Genomic DNA, 19,263 nt, shown 5'->3' on the forward strand with positions numbered 1-19,263 from the left:
CTAACAATTTGTCCATTTCTTCCAGGTTGTCCATTTTACAGGTATATAGTTGCTTGTAGTAATCTCTAATGATCCTTTGTATTTCTGCAGTGTCAGTTGTTACTTCTCCTTTTTCATTTCTAATTCTATTGATTTGAGTCTTCTCATTTTCTTGATGAGTCTGGCTAATGGTTTATCAATTTTGCTTATGTTCTGAAAGAACCAGCTTTTAGTTTTTTTGATCTTTGCTATTGTTTCCTTCATTTCTTTTTCATTTATTTCTGATCTGATTTTTATGATTTCTTTCCTTTTGCTAACTTTGGGGTTTTTTTGTTCTTCTTTGTCTAATTGCTTTAGGTGTAAGGTTAGGTTGTTTTATTTAAGATGTTTCTTGTTCTTGGGGTAGGATTGTATTGCTATAAACTTCCCTCTTAGAACTGCTTTTGTTGCATCCCACAGGTTTTGGGTCGTCGTGTTTTCACTGTCATTTGTTTCTAGGTATTTTTTTATTTCCTCTTTGATTTCTTCAGTGATCTCTTGGTTATTCAGTAGTGTATTGTTTAGCCTCCATGTGTTTGTATTTTTTACATATTTTTTCCTGTAATTGATATCTAGTCTCATAGCGCTGTGGTCAGAAAAGATACATGATACGATTTCAATTTTCTTAAATTTACCAAGGCTTGATTTGTGACCCAAGATATGATCTATCCTGGAGAATGTTCCATAAGCACTTGAGAAGAAAGTGTATTCTGTTGTTTTTGGATGGAATGTCATATAAATATCAATTAAGTCCATCTTGTTTAATGTATCATTTAAAGCTTGTGTTCCCTTATTTATTTTCATTTTGGATGATCTATCCAGTGGTGAAAATGGGATGTTATAGTCCCCTATTATGACTGTGTTACTGTTGATATCCCCTTTTATGGCTGTTAGCATTTGCCTTACGTATGGAGCTGCTCCTATATTGAGTTCATAAATATTTACGATTGTTATACCTTCTTGGCTTGATCCTTTGATCATTATGTAGTGTCCTTTGTCTCTTGTAATAGTCTTTATTTTAAAGTGTATTTTGTGTGATATGAAAATTGCTACTTCAGCTTTCTTTTGATTTCCATTTGCATGGAATATCTTTTTCCATCCCCTCACTTTCAGTCTGTATGTGTCTCTAGGTCTGAAGCGGCCCTGTTGTAAACAGCATATATACGTGTCCTTTTTTTGTATCCATTCAGCCTGTCTATATCTTTTGGTTGGAGCATTTAATCCATTTACATTTAAGGTAGTTATCAATACGTGTGTTCCTATTACCATTTTCTTAATTGTTTTGGGTTTGTTATTGTAGGTCTTTTCCTTCTCTTGTGTTTCTTGCCTAGAGAAGTTCCTTTAGCATTTGTGTAAAGCTGGTTTGGTGGTGTTGAATTCTCTTACTTTTGCTTGTCTGTAAAGGTTTTAATTTCTCCATCGAATCTGAATGAGATCTTTGCTGGGTAGAATAATTTTGGTTGTAGGTTCTTCCCTTTCATCAGTTTAAATATGTCTTGCCACTCCCTTCAGGCTTGCAGTTTCTGCTGAAAGTTCAGCTGTTAACCTTATGGGGATTCCCTTGTATGTTATTTGTTGTTTTCCCTTGCCATTTTTAATATCTTTTCATTGTATTGAATTTTTGATAGTTTGACTAATATTTGTCTTGGTGTGTTTCTCCTTAGATTTATCTGGTATGGGACTCTCTGAGCTTCCTGGAGTTGATTGACTATTTCCTTTCCTATATTAGGGATGTTTTCAAGTATAATCTCTTCAAATATTTTCTCAGTCCCTTTCTTTTTTTCTTCTTCTTCTGGGTCCCCTATAATTCGAATGTTGGTGCATTTAATGTTGTCCCAGAGGTCTGAGATTGTCCTCAATTCTTTTCATTCTTTTTTCTTTATTCTGCTCTGCAGTAGTTATTTCCATTATTTTATCTTCCCTGTCAGTTATCCATTCTTCTGCTTCACTTATTCTGCTATTGATTCCATTTAGAGAATTTTTAGTTCCATTTATTGTGTTGTTTTTCATCATTGTTTTTTGGTCTTTAGTTCTTCTAAGTCTTTGTTAAATGTTTCTTGTATTTTCTCTATTCTATTTCCAAGATTTTGAATCATCTTTACTATCACTACTCTGAATTCTTTTCAGGTAGACTGCCTATTTCCTCTTCATTTGTTTGGTCTGGTGGGTTTTTACCTTGCTCCTTCATCTGCTGCATGTTTCTCTGTCTTCTCATTTTGCTTAACTTACTGTTTTTGTGGTCTCCTTTCTGCAGGCTGCAAGTTCATAGTTCCCATTATTTTTGGTGTCTGTCCCCTTTGGTTAAGTTTAGTTCTTTAGTTCAGTGGCTTGTGTAGGCTTCCTGGTGGAGGGGACTGGTGCCTGTGTTCTGGTGGATGACACTGCGTCTTATCCTTCTGGTGGGCAAGACCACATCTGGTGGTGTGTTTTGGGGTGTCTGTGACCTTATTATGATTTTAGGCATCCTCTCTACTAATGGGTGGGGTTGTGTTCCTGTCTTGGCATAGGTTGTCCAGCACTGTAATTTGCTGATCATTGAGTGGAGCTGGGTCTTGCATTGAGATGTAGATCTCTGGGAGAGCTTTTGCCATTTGATATTATGTGGAGCCAGGAGGCTTCTGGTGGACCAATGCTCTGAATTTGACTCTTCCACCTCAGAGGCGCAGGCCTGACACCTGGCCAAAGCACCAAGACTCTGTCAGCCACACGGCTCAGAAGAAAAGGGAGAAAATAAATAAAGAAAGAAAAAATAAATAAAATAAAATATAGTTATTAAAATTTAAAAATATTATTAAAAATTAAAAAGTCATAAAAAAAGAAAGAACAAGCAACCAAACCAAAAAATAAATCCACCAATGATAACAAGTGCTAAAAACTATACTGAAAAAAAACAATCAGACAGATAGAACCCTAGGACAAATGGTAAAAGCAAAGTTATACAGACAAAATCACACAAAGAAGCATACAGATCCACACTCACAAAAAGAGAAAAGGAAAAAATATATATATATTAAAAAAAACAGGAAGAGAGCAACCAAATCAATAAACAAATCTACCAATGATAATTAACTCTAAGTACTAAACTAAGATAAACATAAAACCAGAAACAAATTAGATGCAGAAAGAAAACCCCAAGTCTACAGTTGCTCCCAAAGTCCACTGCCTCAATTTTGGGATGATTCGTTGCCTATTCAGATATTCCACAGATGCAGGGTACATCAAGTTGATTGTGGAGATTTAATCCACTGTTCCTGAGGCTGTTGGGAGAAATTTCCCTTTCTCTTCTTTGTTCACACAGCTCCTGGGGTTCAGCTTTGGATTTGGTCCCACCTCTGCATGTAGGTCGCCTAAGGGCATCTCTTCTTTGCTCAGACAGGATGGGGTTAAAGTAGCAGCTGACCTGGCTCACTCAGGTGGGGGGAGGGAGGGGGTACGGAATGCAGGGCAAGCCTGTGGCGGCAGTGGCTGGCATGACGTTGCACCAGACTGAGGCATGCCATGTGTTCTCCCAGGGAAGTTGCCCTTGTATCACGGGACCCTGGCAGTGGCGGGCTGCACAGGCTCTTGGGTGTGGATAGCGACCTGTGCTTGCACACAGGCTTCTTGGTGGCTGCAACAGCTGCCTTAGCATTTCATGCCCGTCTGTGTTGTCCACACTGATAGCCGTGGCTCGCGCCCATCTTTGGAGCTCGCTTAGGTGGTGCTCTGAATCTCCTCTCCTCGCACGCCCCGAAACAATGGTCTCTTGATCCTTAGGCAGTTCCAGACTTTCTCCCAGACTCCCTTCCAGCTAGCTGTGGTGCACTAGCCGCCTCAGGCTGTGTTCACGCAGCCAACCCCAGTCCTCTCCCTGGGATCTGACATCCGAAGCGGAGCCTCAGCTCCAGCCCCCACCTGCCCCTGGCAGGTGAGCAGACAAGCCTCTCAGGCTGGTGAGTGCTGGTCAGCACCTATCTTCTGTGCGGAAATCTCTCTGCTTTACCCTCTGCACCCCTATTGCTGCACTCTCCTCCATGGCTCCAAAGCTTCCCCCCTGCCCCATGCCATCTCTGCCAGTGAAGGGGCTTCCTAGTGTGTGGAACCTTCTCCTTCACAGCTCCTTCTCCAAGGTGCAGGTCCTTTCCCTATTACTTTGTCTCTGTTTTTCCTTTTTTCTTTTACCCTACCCAGGTACATGGGGAGTTTCTTGCCTTTTGGGAAGTCTGAGGTCCACTGCCAGTGTTCAGTAGGTGTTCTAGGAGTTGTTCCACATGTACATGTATTTCTGATGTATCTGTAGGGAGGAAGGTTATCTCCACATCTTACTCTTCCGCCATCTTGAGGGTCTGCCAGGCAATATTCTATGAGCTTTATTTATATTAACTCACTTAATAGTCATCCTACGAAGTGAATAATAGTCAGTATCTCCATTTTACAACTGAGAAAATTGAGGTATAGAAAAATTAAGCAACCTTTCAAGGTCACCCTAGCAGCCTGGCTCCTAAAGCATTGCTATTAATCACTGCCCTGTGCTGCCTCTGGAAAACGCTGAGGTAAAATTCTGTATTGGCATAATAGTGTGTATTCAATTCAAATGAAAATGCTGAGCTGCAGATAACCAGGGCCTGGATGTATAGCTGCACCTCAAAACTTAAGCATTCCTTGGAAGCTAGCTGGGGGATTCCTGAATAATAAGAGTTACCATGCCAGTGAAAATTAACCTCTTTCCTTTCTCAAAGCAAATGTACTACTAATCTGAAAAGTTTCTAAAGCAAGTTTTATGTAAAGAAGTTATACAACAGAGCCAAAAAAGGACGGTTTTACATTCTTCCTTGAGGCCTAATTTCCAAGGGTATATGAATCCTTGGCAGTGTATTTCTGAAATAACTTGATAAAAACACCCCCTCAATGTAAATCTTGTGTTCCCTTGGGTTTAGAAAAATCCAATGAAATTCAAACTCCTGATCCACACTGCTATTTGTGTGGTGATTTCATTCTCCTCAAATTATTCTTTGAGTCACTGGTCCATGTGACAGTGTCTTTAAATCAACTTTTTCCCTTGTTTTTCTTTCAGTCTACCTCTATATGTTTTAGTTTCTGTAATACATTACATCTTTCTCTTTGTAGATCACAATATTTGTTTGCCTTTTTTTTTTTTTTTACCATACATAAAATACATCTAATGGCTGGTAAAATATTCCAAATCTACCTAGGAGATATATACTAACTTGAATGAGTTTTCTTATATTCATCAAAAAGCAAAATAAGTTCCATTCTCCTTTACATTTCCCTAATTGCTTCTTGTTATCATTTCCTTTTCATACTGCAACACATCTAGGAGGAAAAAAATCAATCAAGTGGGTCAACCTCAAAATATAACTTACTGTAATTAATGATAATCAAAAGATGAAAACACATTCTACTCCCCCTCCCCAGAATCTAGATTAAAAAGAGAAAGTTTGGGCAACATTTTTTAGCAGCAGTGAAAAAAATTCATTTAGCAGTTGGGAGAGGGGAGCACACAACTTTACTCTGCAGATGATAAATTCAAAATCAGCAATATCAAAATTATTTGTCACTGATTTAATTTATCAGTTTGAACTATTCTTCTTGTTTCAGGTGAAGGAAGAACAAAAGCAATGACATGTTAAACCATAAGATTCATAAATAATAACTTTTACAGTTTTCTTCCCTAACAGTAAGATTGATCAAAAGATGCTTTGGGTATCATAAGAAAGCCTATGGCTAATTTGGTTCAATTCCATTTATCCTGTGTCTTCATTATACTATGTCACTTTAAATATTTTCTAAAAGTAACTGAAAAAATTTCCTGATGACAAATGATAAACTCCAAGTAAATGATCTTAACCTATGTGGAAATTTTAGTTTTCCTACTAAATGGTCTCATAGTATGTACTTGTGCCCTGCTAGAGTCTAATGAAATCATAATGGTGACTTCTCTCAATTAGTCAGTCAGGTAGACACTTTTGCAGAAACAGATATAGACTTCTCTTTTCCCACATTTTCTTCAGCAAAAGCTATATCTAGGTGTAAAAGGTAAAATGGAAGAGAAAGGCCACTATTCTGATATAGGCCAAAACTTACAGATAATTGAAGTCAGGGTAGTTTTAGGATATGATTAATTCAGCTCACAGTTCCCAGTAAGTCTCTATTATGCTCCGCATGTATGAATGCCTGTGGATGGTGTTCAAGAAATTAGAGAAAGTTCTCCGAAACAAGCCTGACCTTTCGGCAGGAAGCACATCTCTGTGGGAACACCAGGGAAGGGCACAGGTGGTTTGTGGGTAAGAAGGAGCAGGTAAGTCACCTGCAATGTGAGTTGCTGGGCTCTGGCTGAGCCAACCCCAGAACAAAACAAGGAGGTCAGTTTTCTTAAATCAGGTGGGTCAAGTATCAGGTTCAAATTAGGCAAATAAACAGGTTCTGAATTAGCAAATTCAGATAATGACTAAGTTTGCATCATGCTCCCTATTTTGTCAAGTCCTAAGAAGCACAGTTTCAGTTAAAGGAAGACACAGACAGATGAGGAACTCAGTCTTCAAAAGATGTACTGCAATCAGACTTACCATGTGAAACAAGAAGGGAAGGGAACGGAATGGGAAGGGAGGAAGGAGAAGGGAAAGAAAAATTTCTAAGGCTATTTATGAGCACCTGAAACATGTATAATTTGCAATTTTTTACTTAATATAGATATGCACATGAGGAGAGAGGAGAGCAATATAAAAAATTACTATCCCAGAGAAATTAAAAAATCTTTCATATTATGCATTTACATTTCACACATGCTATGCAGCATGTCATATTAGAGGTATAATGCTCATGCATAATAATCTGCCTAAGGCCACATTCCAGAACTCTCCTTTCCTCTTTCTCTGGTGATTCACTTGAAAAAATATTCTGCTGATACTCACTAAAATGACAATTAAGAAGTTTTTTTCCTTGTTCAGGAATTAAACACTCATCCAAAGTTTATTTTTGTGATTTATAACAATGGAGGCCATGCCAGCCACAGAATTCAGGATTGTCTGCAAATATGTTTATGATTTACCTTAAAGGAATAGTGATTTTCTGGCTTTCACTGTGGTCACCTACATCCATCTATTGTTTTCAGGGAGGGAGCAAAGAGAGGGAGAGCAGGATTGATGAAATTTGTCTTTTATCTACAAAAGAATAAGGAAATTTCTAAATCTAAATATTAATCCATTTGCTACAAAAATACTCAATCTAGATTTTGTAGGTTCTCAACTATATAATAGTTTTAGTTTTAAAAACTTTTTAGCATTAAAAGTTAAATTTCTAAATTAAACCACAATAAAAGAATGGTAAACTTATGTTTGCATAAAAATTAAATGAATATGATTTTGCCAATCTAGCCTGATGCTTTTTGCAAACTTTTCACTTTCATATAATGAGAACATAGAGAGGGTATATACCTATAAAATTTGACAGAAAAGTCCAAACAAATTCGGATATTTACAGGGGCCTGGAGGCAAACAGGGTATCTTGCTCTGAAGGCATCTGCTGACTCTGATCACACAGATGAGATAATAGAATTCTTCTGAGAATGCTTCTGAGAAGTAGACCATTTAGATTGGGCTTCTGCAACAATTTGTGCTGTAAAACAAATTTTAAAAATAGTTTTAACCTCACTTTAGAGCTACGATTTGGTATACATGACTTGATAAATGTATGCTGAATGAGTATTGTTTGATTCTTTCCAGTGGAATTTCATCAGCACCATCAATGGTAAAGTGTACCTTTATGACATGTGCCTTTAAGGAAAAATAAAATGTTGCTAATTAAATTATGATGCATCCCAATTTCAGTGATGGGGGTGGGGGGAAGAATTGATGAAATACAGTAAGATTGAAGCCCATTTATTTCCAAATTCCAGGCTACAGTGTTTCTTCGAAGAACCCATTGGTTGATGAAAAAGAATACAAATGGCCTGCAGCAAATCACACAAGAATCTTACTCTCCAACTCAAACATTTTTATTCAGGTTAAACCAGGTTAATTAAGTAATTCTACAATATGTTATAGGTTGATTACACATGACTAACTCATGTCCTTCTTAGACTCATAAAGAGCCTCCCAACTCCTTCCTGCATAGTCTCTCTGAGCTCTGGTTTCCTTCCCCTATCACAATCCCTCCACTCACATTCACACACATATGCATCCTCACACATACACAGGGCTCAAGACAACTTCCTTATACTACAAAGATCGCTCTGACCATAAACATCTCAGGAGTGATAAACATTTATCTACGCAATGAGTGAGTGAGTAGATAAATGTTTGGTTGAAGGCAGAGCATGGTCTAGTCCAAGCTCCATTTTCTTATCTTTATCTTATTTGATGTGATTTCATGTGATGCTACTTCTTGAAAGGCCTGCTTTTGGCTTCCATGTTTCCATGTTCTCCTGGTTTTCCATCTATCTCACACTCTTCCTCTGCCTGCCTTTTAAGTGTAGATGTTCCCCAATGTTCCATTCTCAACCTTTTCTGACACCATACCTTTCCTAAGTGACCTCTTGGAGCCTCAAACAAATCCAACAAATGACTTATCCAAGGACAGACAGCCAATTGGTAGGAAAAGACCTCAGCTCTTAATTCTAGTCAGTAAGCTTTATCATGCACTTAATATGTTCAGTTCTTTCTAAGCACTAGAGATACAAAATAAGTAAGACAGTCTTTGCCCACAAGGAATGGGAAATCTAGCAGTTCTCAGGCACGGAATCTAGTGCCCTTTCTGAAGTCAGTATAGAAGCTCTGAGCTGTCTCCAGTGAAAATTCATTTCAGTCATGTCACACTAAACTGGACTATACTCTAAGACAAGGGTACCTAACCAACATGTCACAGTTCTATGGACTCTTCACAGATGTGTGACAAAATTCTGATCACTAATTGTATGAAATTCTTCTTTACAACTGGGGATACATATTATTTACAGTAGTATGTGTTAAGTAGGATATTTTGCTAAGAAGGTGGTATGACTAGGTTAAGAGAGTATTAAAATTTACTATGGGTAAAGGAGAAAAGAGAAGTAAGCAAAACAAGTATGGTAATTGTGGAAGTTTACATAGGCAATGTGAGACACTTACTAAGCAGTAATTAATTCACTATAATTATTGCTGATTCATTTACATTATTTCACATCTTTAATTCCTTTTAAATGTGCCCTTAAAACTTGTGTCATGGACTTCCATCTAAACATGACAAATAAAACACATGTAATCCCACCAACGTAAGAGTAAAGAAATCAAAAAGCATAAATCCATAAGGCTAAGGGTAACAGGAGTGCACATGAGATGTCAGCAGAATTCTGGAAGCTGAAAGAAGATGGGAAAATGGTAATTTACTTAGCCTAATTGACTAAACCTGCAGTGAGGGAAGTGACCCAAAGGCAATACAAATTAGAGTACGTAATCTCAGTCATGTTCAGGAGTTAGGGATGCCTAGGTCTTCTGAAAGTGGAGTGTAAAATGAAGTCAACCACAACTTGGCTGAAAGTTTTCATAAGGATTAGTTAGGCCTTAGATCTCCTCCCCACCTTATGAAAGTAGGCATAACCCCTTCTCCATTCTATCAAAAGAGGTGAGATTAACTCTTGAAGAGGTTGAGCTAGAGAGGCTCTGAACTTTTGGAAACAAGAAAATGAGATTGAGCTGTCATACTGAATACTAGGAGGTTAAATGAAAGTGTACATGATAAACATGAGATTTATCCAGCCTCCTTCTCCCACTCAACTCCCAGAACAGAGGCAGCCAGAATACTAGTCCTCAGGAGATTTATCCCTCAGAAAACCATCCAAACCAAGACACATGTGGATCTCTCCTAGGCAAAAACAGTGATAATGGGAGAACTGAGGAAACAGAAGTGAATGCATATAAGGGAGAGAAGTTAGGTATGAAAGTTAAATCTTCACTCTTATAGTAGAAAATCAGTAGATCTGATATTTTTAGATATTGAGGAATAGCAATATTAGCAGATTATAAGGTGGAACACATCAGAAGAATCAGCTAAAAGAATTAAAGTGATTATACCTGAGAAAGAAATCTGGGCAACAGGTCTATTTTTCATTATGTTGTATAATTATATGATGTTTTTAATGATATGTAAGTATTACTCTGATTAAAAACAAAAACTTAAATTTAAAAAAGGTGACACACATATGGTGGGGCTTCCAGCCTCCTGAGGTCCATCAATGTCCTTTAACCCTGTGAACCCACACTTTAAAAAAACAAAAAAGAAGAAACTAAGGTTCAAGGAACTAGAAAGTCACCTGCATCAAGTAGATGGTTTCAGAAGCCCAAGTTACTTTAGAACAGTATCCCACCAGGCCACGCACTGCAGGTTGTTTGTTGAATTTGACACAGATGAAAATATTTAATAGAAAAGTGGAAGAGTTTGAGCTGACAAATGTTGACATGGTTCAAGTCATTTGATATAGTAATTATGAATCCTCCTTTTGGGATAAAAATAATAAAGGGATAGATATGACTTTTCTGAAGATTGCTTTGGAAATGGCAAGAACAGCAGTATATTCTTTAAACAAATCCTCAACTAGAGAACATATTAAAAAGAAAGTTCAGAGTGAAAAATCAAGATAGACATCATTGCAGGATTGTGATATGACCTACTAGCATCACATAAATTTCGTAAAAAGAAATCAGTGGACATTGAAGTATTCCTCACTTGGTTTTCTTTTTAAAAACCTCCCCCCAAAAGGTAGCTTAAAACCTAATTAAAATAAATACAAAATTTGTCTATTAAAAAAGGTGCCACAAACTATAGATTTTATTTCTAGGAATGTAGTAACAATATTTTGAGTATGTGTTTTAGAGCTATATACTGAAGTATTTACAAATGGTATGGTATAGCACCTGAGATTTTCTTCAAAATACAATTGGGTGAATAGAGAGTAGGGCTAGAAACCAAACAGCATTGATCATGAGTTGATAATTATTGAATACTAGGATCCATTATGTTATTATTCTGTCTACTTTTGTATATATTTGAAAATTTCCAAATAAAAAAGTTATCAAAAATAAATGTGCCATCCACAAAACTGAGAATCACTCTACCGGGCATATTTTATAGCCAAGCAAGGCTATAATGATTAGTACCTGAATTTGTTCACAACAGAAGTTAGAGGTGAATCTATTAGTCTTCAACAGCTTTGGGAGACTACTAGAACAATGAAAAGGAATTTGGTGTTTAACTCACAACATTTCCATGACTGATCTAATTCTCCTAGGTTCTCTTTAAATCTTCTACTCTAGAGCCCCCAGTATGATGTTAAGTATCATCATTTTTTAGTAATTACTTACTGAGCTTTTTTTCTTAATGGTAAAAAGTGTAATAGTATATATATCAATTACATCTTAGATTTGGTAAAATACATTAGATGGATTGAGGAGAAAAAGTGGCAATTAAAACATGACACACTCTAATAATGGTTCCTAATTTCATAAATGTTAAGATGAAGAAAACAATTTGAGTCTTGGAATTGATGAAACACAATTTTTTCCCCCAAAAGCATCCCTTCTTATCCCAACCCTTCATCCCCACACTAAATCAATCTTGACAATCAGTAGATCCACATAGTATCTGCCTCCATTGTAGTTTGACAGTGGTATCCCTACCTTCTCCTACTTGTCCTCATAGCACGAATTTGAAAATACCAATTTTGTTTGCCTCTCCTTCTATCAAATGCCAAGCAAGTTTCCTTGTTTCAGAAATGCTCAGAGAATGAATAAATATTTCCTTTTGCACCTTTCAGAGTGCTTTGTACTCAGTAGGTCCCAGTGACTGACTAATATGCCAATGTAAGCATGGACTTGCGCCCTGTACCAGCAGGGATTATTATTACAAGGAACAGAAACTAGCTCTGCCTGTTTAAGCAGAAAGGAATTTGTTCTGAAGGTAATTCCACAGAATCTCCAGGAGGGCTAGAGAACTGGGTTTAGAGGTTACGTAGTCAAAAATAACGCTTAAAATGATGACACAAAGCCAGTCCAGTAAAGACAGCTCTACTGCCACTACCAGGTCCGGACTCAGTAGCTGGCTCCACCAACCCCACCCCAGCACTCGTCAAGGGTGTTGCCAACCGAAACATCTGCCACTAGGGCAGCATCTGGGTCCATGTCTATGATGCAAGGATGTCTGGGAGAGGAAGCACCTGGCACTTTTATCTCCTATAGTGAGAAGTGGCCTCTGTCTCATAATGTGGGAGAGCACCCCCCAACATGGGAAAGGGGTTCAGATAGCAGTGTTCAAAAGGAATGATCGGTGTCCACTCTACACTATAAACAAATACCTTTGAAAGCCAAAACACAGTGCAGACTATTAGAGTACACACAGAATGCACTGAGTGAATACATTTGCCTTTCATCTTTGTCTAATTTGTGCAATTTTATTTTAGAACCTGGAAACGTGCCTACTTCGTGGCTATTCAAAGTACATATCATTTCATCTAAGAATTTCAAGTATGATCTTAGCTAAGTAAACCCAGTGGTGGTCACAAAGTAGATGCATTTATTTTAAGTGATGATTGATTAATTATCTATGGAATAATCTTTAAGTAGAAAAGAATAAGGATATTCATTATTAATCAAGAAAAGGATGTACAATAGTTATATGCTACATAAATATTACTAAGCTGAATTAGACGTTGGCAGATTCATGTGCCTGGGAACTCAATTTAAACTGCATAATCTGATTTAGGAGGTGCTTTTAAGGTCATGTGAGCCAACATCCTACTCAGGCTCACATGAGCCAGTCCCCCTTATTACATCCCTGACAGATGGCCCAAAATGCATCACTTTCAGTACAGTGCGCTATAGTGTCTGTTTCTGATCTTTTCATATGAATCCAACCAAAGAAAGCATTAATTTCTTCTGTACTGTTGGTTAATACTCAAGTGAACTAAAACTAATTTTTACAACTCAAACTGTTGTTAAAGTAGGACTTCCACTCCCTATCCTTAGGCAACTAATTTTAGAAACTAAATGAAGCCAACATTTATTCTTTCTGAATATAATCTTAGTTTCAGCCTGGGCTAAGGTATATTAAGTTTAATCCTGATTGTCATTCAAATTCACTAGTTCTTAGAGCTTTGCATTATCAACAAACCAGATATATGTATGGTCTAAGTATATCTGAGTCACTGATAAAATTGTAGAAATGTCAGGGTCAAGGGAAGAGCTCTGAAGGAGGCCAACAGAAACCACCTCCTATGTGGCTTTCACACCTGTAAACTTTCTTTGGTTACAGCTGATGAATCCAGCTATTAGATCATATCCCAGACCTCATTTCTGCATCTCACCTACAAAGATTACTTGTCTAATTGATAGATGTGTCCCAGAAGGATAGAGTAGATGTAAAAATTTGATGAGTCTGGCTCTATTTTAAATATTGTAGGTTATCTATAATTGAAAGGAATAATAGAAGAAATATTTGATACAACACAGAACTCTTTAGTGAAGCAAAAACTATAACCCAAATTTTTTATTTTATGTCTTGATTTTCATGTACTGGTTCACATATTGGGCTACATACACATTATACATATATTTAGGTGGTCCTATGTTAGGTGAATATATATTTATAATTGTTTTGACTAATGATGTGCATAATATATATTTTAATTGAAACAGCTTTGATGAATGTTTACCATTTTAAAGAATGTATGATAAAACTTCTCAATTAAAAATAACTGTTTTAAGGTTTTTGCTAACTTAAATGGATTCTAAGACCAAAGAAAATCTGAAATTAAAATGTAAGTGTTCTACTGGAATATAGACTCTTCAGAAAATCTGGCTTCCAAATACTGAAGGGTAGAGCATTCTGATTCTTCTTCTGAAGGAAAAGGAAGAAATGTACTTGTATAGTAAATTCATTCCAGAGACTGATTCATACTTAAAATATTTATAATGCCAAATGGTAATGTAAAAAACAATTAGGGAACAGAGATTATGATATCATTGATGATATTTGCTAAACCAAAAAGCAGCTGTGGGATAAATAAATTATTAGTTTCATCATGAATGAAAGCTTCAAAACATATGGCAATCTACTTATACAAGGGATAGGACTGAGAGTTATAGCAGCTGAAATAAGCTCTTATACCACACATTCTAATTAACGAAGTCCCAATCCCAATAATTAAAATGGAAACTATGTTTAAAAGCTATGTAAAGACCTTTGAATCTTCAGTCATTAGCTTGTTTGAAACTAATTTTTAAAGAGGCTTAATGATCTCTCCTTAAGCATTTACCACAATCATCTTGCTTTGTAACAAAAAAGCAAAAAATCAAACACAGCAAATTGTGAATTATTTTGATGGCATCTGAAACATTATAGAGAGTACATAGACAGTATAGAAATTGTCTAATTACATTGAGAATGGAGTTATTTATCCTTTAAAACACAATGTTTATTTTATAGACATAGATGATTGGAGTTGACACAATATTCTCTTTTTAAATGTGCATATCTTCCATTTTATAGCACAGAAACTGATGTAAAATAAGACTTGCTTGTGGTCAGCATAAGTGAGTTGGAGGGTTAAAAGCTCCTGGGATGCAAGAACATGCTGCCTTCAGATTCTTTAAATTCAAAGTATTTACTGAAGACTTAGAATGTGAACTGAGCACACAATTTCAGTTAAAGCTCTCTCTGGGTGACAGCCCGCATAAGTTGTCATTTAGAGATCACTGAAGTAAGGCTTTCTTCAATAAGTCATATCCATATGAAACTTCGCTGAAAATAGAAACTATAGTCTAATTGCCTTGAGATTTTAGAAACTTCAGTATTTCCTTGATCACTCTTTTTCTCATGTACTATCAGAATTACAAGGCAGGACACGTTTGGCAGACACTACAAAAAGGAACAATACAAAAACCTGAAATAGAAGTGTTTTCTGTTCTATTTTAAGGAATAATCATTTGATAAGAAAGTTCCGAATTAACTGCTTCACTATACATTTTAGCAGAGAGTAATTTTTATGATTTTAAAAACTTATTGTAAAATATGAAGTAGAAATTTAACCACACATATGATAAACATATGAGGCTCTTCTGAAGATGGTCCCTAGAGATAACTAGATTTGTTGACAGAAGTGCTATCTAGAATGGCACTCTATCATCATTTGCTTGAGATTGGCAAACTGGAATCTTCAGAAAATGAAGATTTTCTGCAGTGGTTTGATCTTCCACTTCCCTGGAAAATTCCTATAATGATCAATAGTGAAAGTACCCACTGGGTCTTCAGAGACACTAATGTAAGTGGTGTGCTATTTTTTGGAATTAATTGCATTTGGAACCTTCTCAGTAGGTACTCCCTGGTACTACAAGCATTTGGTCATTTTCACATAGTGCTATTTCTGTAAAATCTATATTCTTTCCATAATCAGAATATGCTTCCTTAAAGACAGCTGGACTAAATCAGAAAATGATTGCAATTGAGTATCTTTTCCTATTTGAAGCAACAGATTTGCTAAAACCAAAACATCTGCTTATCTTATTTCAGGAATCTGTGCCAAAGCAACAGAATATTGATCAGCATCTCAAATACTACATTTAAATACCGTCTTTTATATAAAAGTAATAAAACTATTTGTTTGATGATGCTTTTTTACCTGAGGAAACCAGGATGGTAGCAGAATAGTGAAGGAGCCCTTTGGGTATTAGTCAAAGGGCAGACCAACTGTTTTTTTTTAATGCAATGAGATGCATTCACCCAAGTACCAGTTACCAATCCTTGCACTTGTCCCTTTTCACCTCCCTCTTCCATTCCCATCAGCAACTATGTAACGTCCTTTAGAATCCCCTTCTCACTTCCCTCATCTTCAGCAGGCTTCTCTGTCCTCTGAGGCCATCAACTTCCAGCTCCACTCCATTAGGTATAAAGCCATGGGTTTCTATCTTCCTTGCCTCCCAGGATAAGATCTTACTCTCATTCAAAGCCAGACCTGCCAAAACTGCCGGTCATCTTACTCCCTGACTGGAGCTGCTCAGAAGAATTCAGTGTCCTTCCCAGGCTCCTAGAGTGGACCCTGCAAGTCTTGTATCTTATGATGTAGATCCCTTCCCCCACCCCACTTCCCTTACTCATCTTTGTATGTTTTGGCACTTCTCACTAAATCTAGCAAGCTGAGCTGTGTTGAACTGAAACTACTCACTTTTAAGCATGAGTTATTTTCAATAGCTAGAACCAAAACTGGGCTTGTCCCAGATTGCCTGCAGAACAGCATATGATCTCTGCTCCACTTTATTTTTTCAAACCATAGTGACCCCAGAAAGAGGAATAAGAAATTTCCAGTGACTATAGAGTTGCCAAATAAAATACAGGCTGCTCAGTCAAAAGTGAATTTCAGATGAACAACAAATTTAAAATTTTTTGGTGTAAGTATATCCCAAACAGTGCATGGGATATACTTATACTAAAAACAATTATTCATTGCTTATCTGAAATTTGAATTTAACTGATGAACAGCCTGTATTTTTATTTGCTGAATCTGGCAGCTCTACCAGTAACTCTAAAAATTCTCAGAGGACTCAAGGAATGCTTCTTTAGAGCACCTGGATGTTTGTATCCAAGCTCTGCACACTTCTCAATTGGCCATATTTTATGTCTGTTAATGCAGCTGGGTTACTTTCTGAGCATCTCAGTAACATACTTTAGGAAATGCTGTTTATTATATAAAATTTTTACTTATGTTGTTAATTTCATAGAATTCCCTTCTAATACCATCTATCAATAATTTCAGCACAAAGAATACTGTAATGTTGCCCCAAATGTCGTGGAAAGCTGATATTCATAGAGTCATTACTATGCCTGAATTAAGTCCTGGTATTAATAATTAAAATTTTTTGAAAATTTAATTTTGAAAACACAATATGGGAAATAAATGTCTTTCATTTTGGGATTCCTTTTCTCATTAATCAAGCACAGTGAGACATACTGTCCTCACTAACAGGCTGGGGAGAAGCAGCCTGGCAGGTGGAAGTGGAGCCTGTGGTGTAACTGCAGTGGGTCTTTTTTGGAAGAGCCTTCTCTAAATGTGGAACATCTGTAAACTGAATTGCTTCAGCTTCACTGTGTATGGGCTGGCAAGAGAAGAGAGTTGCCTCTTTCAGCATCATGTAAATCTTGGAGGCTTGAAATCTTGGTCAACAGAGGAATTCCTCACAGGTCATTTAGAGACATACCTTGTCTCATTAAGGGAGGAAAAAGCAGGTTTCTTCTGCAAAGGAGCACCATTTTAGAATATTAACTGTTGTGTGTGTCGGTTTACTGATTAATGGTGATGGTGCAATGGAAGTTATACCCTAAAGTGTAAGGAAAGATGCCCTACAGCTTGTTCCAATCCTGAAAGTTCGTTACATTAATGTGTTCTTTCAGTGTTCTTGACAGTGATTACAGAAAAGACGTTCCTTTCTTATTTCCATGAAAGAATTTAGGAAAGATAGATGCCGCCCAGTGTAGAGGGATACAACTTTTGCCTTCTTCAAAATTTCAACTAGATCTCATATTCAACTTTAAGGGAGAGAATGACTAAGTCTGTTTAACTACCTGGTGTTGTAAGATGATAATGAATTAAGACGTTTATTCCAACATAAACCCATTACCTGCTTTCCACCATATTGGCAGCTCCGGTTTGTCAAGCTCCAGGCACAACATGCACACTGCAGAGATGCAGAACAATGCCTGGATATCTGCCCAAGACTGGTCTCTCCAAAGGACAGACTCAATTTATGGTACCCATCTAAAGCTCACTGGGGGTTATTAGCCTCTTTTTCCTATTTGGTACAGGGAAGGGATGAGATTTGGAAAGCTGAGGCATGGGGCTTCCACCTGCCTGTGTACAGAGCAGAAAAGCTGACAAACATATTCATTAAACTTGATCTGAAGCAACCGAGCCTGCGAGGTCGTTCCTGAAATATTCATAAGGTGTGTTACCGGACTCGCTACTTAGAGGTGGAGTAGAAACACGGTGAATAGGGGCACTCTGTACTCACACTTGGGGAAAAAAAGGCACTCACAACAGCACGCCTCACCACCACACTTCACTGTTTTGCTTTTAATAGCTCTGTCAGCCGTGGCACCCCACTCGCCTGTTCAATTCTACCTGCCTAGGAAAGAAGGTGCCCCAATAAGTGAGGGGAACCTGGCAGTAGGAGGAGGCACCGCGCGCCAGCCGCTCAGACAGTTCCTCTGGGTTCGCAGCGCTGATGACCCCCCAGCTCTGCGGTCCGCCAATCCGAAGTCCTGCACTGCCTCAGAGGCCTAAGGCCATGGGGCAGAGGAACTCAGGACCTGGACAGGCCACTCGCCCGGGCCAGGCCTACCTTCGTCCCCACCTCCCATTTTGGCCTCTGCCAGGCATGCCTCCTCCAGAGCCCTCGGCGTTCAGTTACTACGTGACCCGCGCCCGGGCCAGGATGCAGCTCTCGCGCAGACCTGTATCCCCCGGGTGTTCATTTTGGGGGTCAAGATGGGAGAACAGATGACGGTCTTGAGTGACCACGAAGCCTCTGAACCGAAGTAGTATGCACGTTCATTCCTGCCCCCTCTGCCCACAGTCTTGGCATTTCTGCTGCGCCCCATACACAGCGCAGCTCTCACGGTGCCAAAAGTCCTCACCGCCACCTCTCTCCTGTTCAAGGGCATTCGCCCCTCTCCCCTCCGCTCCTGTAGGGTCGCCTCTTGACGCAGCTACTCACATGAATTTAGCGGCGGCAGAAGCTCAGCAGGTCCTGGCGTGCGGCAGTCGGGTCTCCATCTCCGCGTTCCCCAAGGGTTCCAGCTGCAAGCTCCACCGCGGCGATCGACGAGGTCGGTCCCCGGCGCAGAGCCTAGACCAGGGTGGCCGCGGCTGCAGCACCGGCTGCGGGCGCGGGAGGGGCGGAGGCGGGGCAGGAATCTGGGTCGCTAGGAGCAGAGCAAGCTGGGATGGACCCCAGGAGGCCGGCGGCAAGGAGGCAACAGAGAGCAGCCCGGGTAGGGAGTGCGGAGGTTTCCCTGGAAGCACACCGCGGGCGGCGACTGAGCATGCCCAGTCGCCAAGCCGCCCACACGGTGCGGGGGAGGGAGCGCGCGAGTCTGGAGGGAAAGGGTTAAATCTGCGGACCCTGCTTCTTAGGCAGAGAGCGGGGAGTAGGCTGCATTGGCAGAGTTTAATTGCTCCTGGGTCTACCCCCGAGAGGAGCCGTGGGCTAGAAGATGGTGAACCTCGGA

At 38.7% G+C, this 19,263-nt stretch overlaps 1 protein-coding gene and 1 pseudogene across 1 annotated transcript in view; one reads left to right on the forward strand and one right to left on the reverse strand.

Moving 5' to 3' along the window:
• Nucleotides 1–18,853, reverse strand: part of ELMOD1 (ELMO domain containing 1) — a 98,003-nt gene extending 79,150 nt beyond the window's left edge. Inside the window, exon 1 of the mRNA XM_027082414.1 lies at nucleotides 18,750–18,853. The gene's annotated coding sequence lies outside the window, so the exon portion shown is untranslated. The remainder of the gene's footprint in view (nucleotides 1–18,749) is intronic.
• LOC113606980 (methyltransferase-like protein 5 pseudogene) lies at nucleotides 10,226–10,732 on the forward strand (annotated as a pseudogene).
• Nucleotides 18,854–19,263: the final 410 nt, after the last annotated feature.

This window comes from Aethalodelphis obliquidens, unplaced genomic scaffold (genome assembly GCF_003676395.1).
Source record: "Aethalodelphis obliquidens isolate GAN/ISIS:26980383/991018 unplaced genomic scaffold, ASM367639v1 scaffold46, whole genome shotgun sequence".
Classification (NCBI taxonomy): Eukaryota; Metazoa; Chordata; class Mammalia; order Artiodactyla; family Delphinidae; genus Aethalodelphis; species Aethalodelphis obliquidens.